The sequence below is a fragment of the Solanum tuberosum genome, unplaced genomic scaffold (genome assembly GCF_000226075.1).
Source record: "Solanum tuberosum cultivar DM 1-3 516 R44 unplaced genomic scaffold, SolTub_3.0 scf00503, whole genome shotgun sequence".
NCBI classification, from domain to species: domain Eukaryota; kingdom Viridiplantae; phylum Streptophyta; class Magnoliopsida; order Solanales; family Solanaceae; genus Solanum; species Solanum tuberosum.
This window is the reverse complement of record NW_006239427.1, coordinates 275,002-285,926: the sequence shown is the minus strand read 5'-3', so window position 1 is coordinate 285,926 and position 10,925 is coordinate 275,002. Positions and strand designations below refer to the sequence as shown.

Genomic DNA, 10,925 nt, shown 5'->3' with positions numbered 1-10,925 from the left:
AGGGTCTACAGAAAGTGTATCATCTCCTTGTCCCATAGATTACTCTTGCTGATTTGGTAGAGCTTGATATGCTAGATTTTGATGTCATCCTTGGTATGGATTGGTTGCATTCATGTTATGCTTCTATTGATTGTAGAACTCGTGTAGTCAAGTTTCAGTTCCCGAATGAGCCTGTCCTAGAGTGAAGGGGGAAATTCTATGCCTAAGGGTCAGTTTGTCTCTTGTCTAAAAGCTAGAAAGATGGTTGCTAATGGTTGTATATACCATCTAGTTAGGGTGAGGGATGTGGATTCTAAAACCCCTACTCTTGAGTCGGTCCCCGTTGTTAACGAGTTTCTGGAAGTGTTCCCAGATGATCTACCTGGTAATCTTCCTAAAAGAGAAATAGACTTTGGTATTGACCTTTTCCCAGATACGCAACCTATCTCTATTCCTCTTACCAAATTTTTTATAACTAAAGGAGTCGTAAGAACAATTGAAATATTTTTTGGATAAGGGTCACTACAAGAAATTTCATTTTTAACGACCAGTTCTTAACGAAGGAATACCAATTCGGTCGTTAGATGTGTATTAATAGCGTCACTATATTTTTCCTGTAGTTAAAAATCAATTTTTCACTAAATATTAGTAACGGAATAATATCCGGATGTTAAAAAGATTAATATCCGTAGTTAATAATACTAAAAAATTGAAGGTACTAATTAAGTTAAATAACTTCTCTCTTTAATTTTTCAATATTTAATAATTTTCCTATTTATTTTGCTCAACCACACACATCTCTTCGTGCACCCAGCCCCTCCCCTTCGTGCAGAAAACAGACTAGATAGTTGATGTTCATATTTCAGATTTCACTTTCTGGTAAGAGTCTTAGAAAATTCATCAAGCACGTGGAAGCACATCACTGGTGCAGGCAGAGAAAATTCATCAAAGCTTAGAGGAAATTGGGCAAACATGCTTATTTCCCTTCTATTAGAATATAATCAGCAAAGAAGAGATACACAATTGCACGTCACTTAAAGGAAAATCAGTTGATTGAGATACGCACATCTCTCTATTCAAACTTATAAAGAGGTAATCTGGGTCTCTTTGGTTTGATGGCAAAATAACAAAATCAGTCTTCTCTTCTTACTGCTTGTTGTGACCTTGCTGCCATTGATGTAATCGGACGCGATCTTGGAGTTTTCGGCTCTTCAAGGTAAAATTTTGTTATTATAACTATCAATTGCTTTGTGAAATGCTTGAATTTTCCCTATTTTGTATTTTGCCCAATTCTGAATTTGCACTATATGATTCCATCTCGATATTCTTTTGTGTTCGTGCACTTGAGTTTATTGGGGCTAACCATATGTGTTGTTTGTACTAATGTGAACTCCTGGTAGGATCTTTGATTGAAAATAAAACGAGTGGATATGCATCTCATTCTATAGAGAATAGACTGCAAGTAGAAGTTGGTGGAAACTAATGTATTTTTACTTGTATAGCGGTAGGAAATTGAAAGAAAAGTTATTGCCTAATCACTTAAACAGAATATAATTATGAATATGTACTTGAATCTTGTCTAATCTTTACAGTCAAGTGTGTCACGAAATTGAAATAGATATTTCCACATAAGTTCCATGAAACTATAAACTTGGTCTTAAATACTTTTATAAGGATTGCACCACAACCGTTAATGAACGATAATCTACTTATGTTTGCATGCACATGGATTAGCAAAGAAACATGAAACATTAGATTTGGTTTCATATGTAGTATTACAAGAATGATGATTAAAAAGTACTATAATGTTATTAACATTCACCTGGATTAGATCCTTCTTTGTGTAATGCCCTTGTAATGTTGGATCTACCATTTCAACTGCTTTTTCTTTATTTGTCAACCTTGGAAGAGCCTAAAATAATAGAGAAAACAGATTTAGGCATTGTTTCAATTAAACCCTTGAATCTTGTATAGGGAAAGAGTTTCGTTGTTGATATTAATTTTTATACACTAACAATATTATAAATAACTGATATACTATTAGGTTGAAGTAAGGCAGATAACGCTCTAGAACTGGTTAAAATATTAATTGGTACTAATGTTTATAGATGTGTAGTATTAGATACTGACCGATGAGACCAACACATGTTAGGAGGCTGCTTTGTATCAATTGGTACACGGCCTGTCAATAGCTCTAGAAGAACCACACCATTATTGTATACGTCTGATTTGTTGTTAGTTTGCCAGTTGATGCATACCTGTTTTAAGAAATGGAGTTGGCTGGTCACAAAATCTAAAAATGTTAGCTGTAGTTTGGAATAACAGAGGTGTGGAGGACTACGTTTGGTAGATTTTTATTTTAGGAAAGTATGTTAGTGTCAGCTGTAAGTCTTGAATAAATAACAGAGAGTGCCAATGTGCTAAGATAGAAACTGAAGCATCTCCATGTGAAATACTGTCTTATTTTCTCATTCATTGAGCAAGCATGGAGATGTAATACTCAGTTTGGGGAAAATATCATGTGGTCCGTATTGTAACTTATATTCTTTTTCTTTTTTTGAGCTCGATATATGAAGATCAAGTAGGATTGGATAAATTTATTAAAAAGAGAGTAGACGAGGTGCAGATTGGTTTGCAAGTTTTTTGAGCATATCATGGGTGTTAGAATGTCTCATATTAGTGAGGGAATATGTTATTTTAACTCCTTTTATAGCTTGGATAATCTCACTTCATGTGTTAGCTTTTGAGATTGAGTTAGCTAGAAGGTGAATTTCTTTACAGTAGAGGCTTAGCTCCAGTACATTCATATTTGGGCCTTCTTGAGCTTGGGATGGGTAGCTGGGTAAAGTTGTGCCCTTTTTCTTTTATAGATTTGAACTGTCACACTATTCTCATTGAGTTTAGTTAATTACAATAGTAAAATATTACTTATTGAGATCCTTATTTGCCAATGTCTACACCTTTAGAGTGGGGGACTAAGCAGGGAAATTGGAGTTCGGTAATGAGTAGTTAATAACCAATCAAATGATGTCTCAACAACAAGGATGTCAGCTTTAGGTACAAACTAAATTATGAACAGATATAACTAGCTAACAGTGAGCATCATACTTCAAAAATCAGACCGTGTGAGAGCGGGAACACAAGTGTATACCCAAGAAAACTTACAGAAGCTTCATTCATAGGTTGTTGTTCTTTGTTCTTACTCTTTTCATAAGCTGCCTGCAGTGCAAACTGATGTAAAGAGGAATGAAAAGCAGCCAATTAGTGACTAACTACTTTCAATACACTTAAAAACACCTTTGGTTATGCCTGACGCCGCTGGCTATCACGCTCAATATTCCTCAACCTCTTCTCTTCTTGCAACTGTTAATACTTTCAGCAGTGCTCTTCAATATTTTGAGCATTAGGTTCAAACTGCCATATGTCCAGGCCAAAGAACTTCCTTTTTAAAGTTTGAAGAAATTTTTTCCTTCTCTTGCTCTTAAATTAAGTCAAACAATGAAATTGAACTACATATAATAGAAAACCATGTGACCCATTTAGAAGGTTCAGGTACATCAGAGAGAAGGCGTAATGGACAAGGAGAAGTTTGAATGTATGACCTTTGTAAGTATCTTGGCTATCTCTTCATCAAAACATATCATAGATTCCACACGAAGATCACTAGTTGCATCTTTCCATAAGCCCAACATTGCTCAAGCTATACCCCTCACTTTGTGTCCTTTTGTTGAGTCAGGGTTGACATTCAATGAAATGATGCAAGCGTCATTAGGACTTACAACTCCAAAATACAGTCACAAGCATAAATGAACTTGAAATTTCTTTCTAGCTAATGTAAGAATGACTTGAAATAGCTTTTGAAACACCTTTAAAGCAGCATCAACATCACGGATTGCGGCATTGGGTTTTTCAGCTTAATAAAGACATTAGCTGCATAGACATTAGTATTTGTCAAAAGACCACATGAAGGACATGATACGAAATAACTAACATTAATATGGTAAATAGGGCAGATACAAACCTCTTATTGTGTATAATACTGCAAAATTTGGATTCGACAAAATAGGTTCAGTTAAATGATTTATGGCTTCATTAAGCTTGCCTTCGAGGAATGAACAGTTCCAATAAGGTGTAACTTCTCTAATCAGTTTTGTAAAAAGAGGATCTTCATTACACAATTAGGTAAAGATTAACATGCCTTCATATATTACATCCGATTCTTTCACTTTTGATATTTGGGCAACATCTGGATTTTCATCTGTTACTTCCCTTGTAGAATCTCCCATTTGTAATTAGACAACAATGAAAAGCTCATTTTAAGTATAAAAGACAACGCTATAATTGCATCCACCAAACCCCTTCATGACATACATGTGGAGGATCATTGTCAGGCTCCACAATATCAATGTTATGCAACTCGATATTAGACTTTATAATGTCTTTATCTAGTTAATCAAGATGCTCTTCACCACGTTGTTCCTGCAAACTCATTCCTAGGTATCAATACATGAAAATAAACATCTCCCTATCCCACATTGAATGGCATATTTCTAAATCTTTAATTTGGCTCATGCGAAAACGATCATTACTTCTCAAAATACCAAATATCATGTAGTATAACAGATCCTACTAATTTACTTCTTACAAAATGAGGGAAATTGTAATAGTATGGCAGCAGATGAGGGACAATATCATCTTTATGTGTGACCTGAATTGTATTTGGCACCCATTTGATATAGTTGGACACAAAAGTAACATTCCCGATTCGAGGTTATCCAAAGGTGATAACTGAAACATTCCGCGAGCCATAATTTATTGTGAGATCAAATCCAAAAAACGAAGTCATTGCCCCCTTCCATGGAATGTTTTGTCACCATAATGGGAATGTATTTTCAATTCGTGTTTTGTAAGGTTAATGCAAGTTCTTATATTATGCTATGATTTCTTCATTATTTTCTTCACTTTTTATAAGATTGTTTACTATTTGTCTTATCTACTGCATAGTATGTACATTTGCTACATTATTGTAACTTGTATTGTTGCGACTAGCCTCAATTTGATAGTTTTTGTTGAGTGCTTATATGATGTAACATTAAAGTATATAATATGTTGCTTGCCTACTTTCGCATATGCTAAAAGTATTATTGCACCTCAAGTAATGTCGACTTAGTTGTTGTTAACAGATGTTGGCTTGCTACTACTTTAGCAACTGATATTAGATGATGAAGTATTATCTACAATCCTTAAGTGTTTAGCTACTGCTTATAATAATGTGATTACTACAGAATCTTCTTATCTTAATTATTATTTATTTAAGAGGAAAATCAATAGATTGATTAAAGTTAGGAATTTATTCAACAGTGGCATGTGTTTAAAGAAGAACTCCATTCATTTCTCGTTACCACTCATCACTTATATATCATCAAGCTTGCTCATCTATTGGACTACATATTCTTAGAGTGTTCTTCTCATCAAGGTAAGTTTCTGCTTTTGTAAGTGTATTAATGAATTTGATTCTATGATACATCTTGTTAGGGAAGTGTGGGATTAGATACATGATCCTCCTTGATCACTGAGTTACTTCATTTTCTGAAGAAATCCTCTTAAATATGTGATGGGATCTCTTAGGAAGATGTATGTACACATGCCTATTGAGAATTTCATTATTGAATACCTGCATCAGGAGTCATCTGATTAAGAGCTTCGGGAACTAAAATTGAGAACAATAGAAAGATCCTCATTGGTGTTATACTCTTCAATTCATTTAGAAATCTTTAGTCTGAGTACATCAAAAGCAGATACTAGTAGTAAAATATAGAAGAAAGAGAGAGCTTAACTATGGCCTTAAGCTAACTGAATTTATTTACCAGAGAAAAATGTGATATACTAACTAAAGTAGAGCATGTTAAACTTAAACACTAAATAGAGTTAGTTTTTCAGTTCTTTGTGCTGAACCTACCAACAAAAAAATGTATTTTTGAAGGGGTAATCTTTTTTTGTTTAGTTATTTGTTTATGTACTGTAGCAAATTTTTGTACTGAACAGAGCAATTGGGTCATACAAGTAATTGGTTGTCATGTAAACTTTTGCTGGGAATTTGAATTGATTTGATGAAATTGTAGTGTCTTTAGTGGAAGACTACTGCACTATGTTAAGAAAAGTATAACCTGGACAACTATTTAACTTACTACCTTAAAGATAGATATGTCCATAAATATGATTTTCAGCAGCCCTTAAATACATTACTTTGAATGGACACCACTAACACTAAAGATCAGAAAAGCTGTGATTATGCAACTGTACATTCTAAAGAAAGAGCTAGATGTAGAATTATCAATGCTTCATTATGGTGAGTAATCTGGAAAGAGATGAATTCTAGGTGTTTTAAGAGCATACAGAGAGTGTGATATAATTGATGTTTATACTCATATGGACATAGTACAATGAATAGATGGAGTTCATCTGTAAATGAGGTATAACATGGAAAGCACTGCCAAAGAATGTATAAAACTAGAGAATGGAAGGCACTGCCAAAGAATGTCAAACAAATTCCTCTTGATCTCTCTGCTCATGCTCGGGAGACATCACTTAGTTTTTGTAGAGTCCATGAGAATTTTTATTTTAGTGATCTTGTAGAGAAGAGACTTCTAAGCCTTCGGCCTTCTTCTTTTTTAGTAAATAACAGAAATTATTACCAAAAGTGCCATGTACGAACAAGGAAAAAACAAGGCCTGAACAACCCCAACCTTGCTTATGAGAGAATCTAAACACTGAAACTAACTATAGTTTGTAATCTTGACAACCCAATGCACTAGCTAGTTTTGTCTTCTTACATCCTCTAATTGTGGATCTCCTAGACAATATTTTGTATAGGAACACCCAGTTGGCCTTGACTTTTATCAAAATATGTATTTTGCAAGAGGAATATGGAATGATGCAGCTGCTAAAGTTTCTACTGAAGTTTGCAGTGATAATGAATTATAAGAATCAAGGTGCTTTTATTAGAAACTTTAATGTTCTGCATCCTTTTTAGTAAATATGTTGAGGTTTTATGTTTTTTATTTATCAGTTTATTTTCTTGTTAGTATACTGACATAAATTTCTTTTTTACAGCTCAAGAATTTGAATATGAAGAGTCTATCATTGAAGAAAGTATCGAGCAAGTTGAAGTTCAAGAGTACTTTTACTTTGATTAGAAATGTAGTTGAAAGACGATATCTTATTATTTATATATGTTTCATTTTTTCTCTTTTTAGGAGTTGATAAAGATCTGTCATATAACTTTTATGTAATATTTTTTAAAATTAGTTCTTTGTATTAACAATGAAGTTGTACATTCAATTACTAAGTATATTTTCTTGTGTTCCAATGTATGAAACAATTAATATTATTTGCTAGTATAAATTATTGTATAATAGAAAATGAAAATGAGTTTTCTAAAAGTCATTTACCAACGGCTTATCAAATAATGAAACGGATATTAACGACGGAAAACTTGATCGTTAAAAGTATTGGTATTGAAACTAACATACAATTTGCGAAAGCAATTTTGGTTGCAAAAAGTACATGTACTAAGGGAAAATCTGGTCGCTAAAGAGGGCATATAACGACTGGAATTTATGTGGTCGTTAAATCTTCTTTCAACGACTGGATAGAAACCTGTCGTTAAGCTTTTAATGTCGGAGCTTTTAACGACGGGCAACAACCGGATTTGGTCCAGTCATTATTGACAATTAGAGACCGGATTTGTACTTTTAGCGACCACAATTCCCCTCATTAATGACCAGTTTTGTTGTACTGGTTTCATCCAACCGATTATCTCTCCATGGGGTGCTCCAGTTTTGTTTGTTAGAAAGAAAGATGGTTCCCTTCGTACATGTATTGACTATCGTCAATTGAACAAGGTGACCATTAAGAATAAGTATCCTCTTTCAATGATAGATGATTTGTTTGACCAACTTCAAGGAGTGAGTTACTTCTCCAAGATTTACCTTCGGTTGGGTTATCACCAATCGAGGGCGAAGGAAGATGACATTCCAAAGACGGCCTTTTGAACTCGGTATGGTCATTATGAGTTTTTGGTGATGTCATTTGGGTTGACTAATGCTCCGACGACATTTATGGAATTGATGAATAGGGTGTTTAGACAACACCTTGACATGTTTGTGATTGTGTTCATTGATGATATATTGATATATTCAAGAAGTGAGGATGAGCATATTGATCATTTCAGGATCGTGATACAAATTCTCAAGGACCAACAATTTTTTGCAAAGTTTAGCAAATGTGAATTTTGGTTGAGGTCTGTGGCTTTCCTTGGTCATACTATTTCAAGTAAGGGTATTGAGGTAGATCCTAAGAAGACGGATACGGTTAAGAGTTAGTCTAGACCTCTATCCCCTTCAGATATTAGAAGTCTCTTGGGTTTGGCTGGTTACTACAAAAGGTTTGTTGAGGGGTTATCATCGATTGCCTCTCCATTGACAACATTGACTCAAAAGAAGGCTAAGTTCATATGGTCCGAAGAATGTGTAAATAATTTTTATGAATTGAAGGATAGACTTACTACCGCTCCGGTGTTGAGCTTACTGGAAGGGACTGATGGTTTTGTGGTGTATTATGATGCCTCAAGAATTGAGTTAGGATTTGTTCTTATGCAAAATGAATTAGCCATTGCCTAAGCTTCAAGACAACTTAAAATTCATGAGAAGAATTATCCTACCCACGACCTCGAACTAGTGGCGGTTATTTTTTCCTTAAAGATTTGGAGGCACTATTTGTATGGTGTTCATGTGGATGTCTTTACTGACCACAAAAGTTTGCAATACGTGTTTAATCAGAAGGATCTAAATCTTCACCAAAGACTGTGGCTTGAGTTAATGAGAGATTATGATATGAGTGTTCTCTATTACCCTGGTTAGGCAAATGTGGTGGCAGATGCCCTTAGTCGATTATCTATGGGAAGTGTTGCACTTGTTGACAAAAAAGAGTTGGTTTGAGATGTTCATAGATTTGCCCGGTTGGGTGTTCACATAGTGGACTCTACCAAGGGTGGTGTTATGGTTAACAGCGGCTCAGAATCGTCTTTTGTGGCGGATGTGAAGGCCAAGCAAGGTCTTGATCCGACTTTGGTTGAATTGAAAGAGGCGGTGCTTAAAAAGTCTGTAGAGGCTTTCTCCCAAGGGGGAGATGGGGTACTTAGATATCAAGTTCGTTTGTGTGTTCCCAATGTAGACAGCTTGAGGGAGCAGATCTTGTCAAAAGCCCATAGTTCTTGGTATTCCATTCACACAATAGCCACCAAGATGTACCGTGATTTGCGGGAGATCTATTGGTGGAATGGGATGAAGAAGAATATTATGGAATTTATGGCTAAGTGCCCTAATTGTCAACAAGTGAAACTTGAGCATCAGAAACCGGGAGGTTTATCCCAATCCATTAGCATTCCTCCTTGGAATTGGGAAGATGTGAATATGGACTTCATTGTTGGTTTAACGCTCACTAGACGACAACATGACTCGATTTGGATTATAGTAGATCGAATGACGAAATAAGCCCATTTCATTCCCGTCAAGATTTCTTATTCCGCGGAGGATTATGCTATGTTGTACTTGAGAGAATTGGTAAAGTTGCATGGAGTGCCTTTGTCCATTATTTCGATTGTAGTACCCAATTCACTTATGTAACATCTCGCATCTAGAAACGACTATAAAGAGTTTAAAATATGGAAATATTGATTTTTGGAAAGATTAAGGAAGTCTGGAAATTTTTGTCTAAGTTAAGAAAGTGAGTTTTGGCCATTTTCAAATAGCCATAACTCCTAGCTCAGGATGATTTAGGAGTATTTCTTGATATGGTTGGAAAATCCCTTGGAGATATCTTTCCAACACCGCCAAGTTTGCACGATTTCGACATCATATGAGTGAGATATGCCTTTCGGAAGTTGGCTGTTGGATTGAGGAAGTCCCAATCCGGAGTTAGGGAAGGGTAAAGTAGTCTTTTCTCTAATTTATTTCCTAATTCGTTTTTAGGGATTTATTGGGGTAAAAACTTATTTTGGTCAGATTAGTAAAATTAAATTCACGCTTAGGGCTTGGAGAAAAGAGAAAAGAAGAAAGAAAGGGAGAAAAGCCAAGATTTCGCCAAGAACGTCAAGCGTTTGGAGTGGAATTCGTCGGGGGTGATCCCTATTAAGGTATGTGAGATCTTTTAGTGATGGTTTAGTTCACCCACACACCAACTTGTTTCAATTCAGCGATTTTGGGTTGTTTACATGTTAAAAAGTGAAGTTCTTGAAGGACATCGTTAAGTTCTTGATGGTTGTGTTGTTGAAGTTTCTTGTTGATTTTATTCGTGTTTTCGGGTGGATTTTTGAGTTAGATCTGTTGTAAGTTGAGAGTACTTTTGATCCTAAATGTTTGGGAAAGAACCATGGAAGTAAGAAGGGCTTAGAGATGAAAAATGGAGAAGAAAATCGTCAAAAACCTGGGGAAGGGGGTAGGGCATCGCGCCAGCCAGCGCGCCCCTAAAGAGGCTCTAAAGTTCACCCCTTGGGGAAACGCGCCAGCCATCGCGCCCCAGTTGGTCCTCTGAAGTTTGAGGGTTGCCGCCCCGCGCCTCTCAGAGCGTCACGGACGCCAGTTCTCCCCATTCTTTCCCCACCTTCTCGTACTTGTTCCTAAGTGATGTACCTATGTTTCCTAGTCGATTCCAACACTCTAAAGTATATCTAAACATCATGAAATCATCCATAAACATGAGATCATGAACCTTGAATCCATAATCCAATTCAAGGAAAGTTGAGTTCAAAGTCAAAGAAGTTATAAGTCAAATCTAGAAGTTAAGAAGCAAGTCAAAACAAAGTTTCTTAAAGTTTTCAAGGGTCTTTAACAATGTTTTAACGTCGTTTTAAGACTTAAGTTTTGAAGTTAAGCAAGAGTAAAGCT

At 35.5% G+C, this 10,925-nt stretch overlaps 1 long non-coding RNA gene across 4 annotated transcripts; it reads left to right on the top strand.

The window, feature by feature from the left end:
- Positions 1–763: 763 nt before the first annotated feature.
- Positions 764–7,340, top strand: LOC102587139 (uncharacterized). Of its 4 annotated transcripts, XR_368707.2 has the most exons (4): positions 764–1,195; positions 5,341–5,455; positions 6,837–6,971; positions 7,093–7,340. It is a non-coding gene; the product is annotated as an uncharacterized lncRNA (long non-coding RNA). The 4 variants fall into 4 exon arrangements; XR_368706.2 differs by lacking the exon at positions 6,837–6,971; XR_001472010.1 differs by having other exon boundaries at positions 5,341–6,971; positions 7,114–7,340.
- The last annotated feature ends 3,585 nt before the right edge of the window (positions 7,341–10,925 follow it).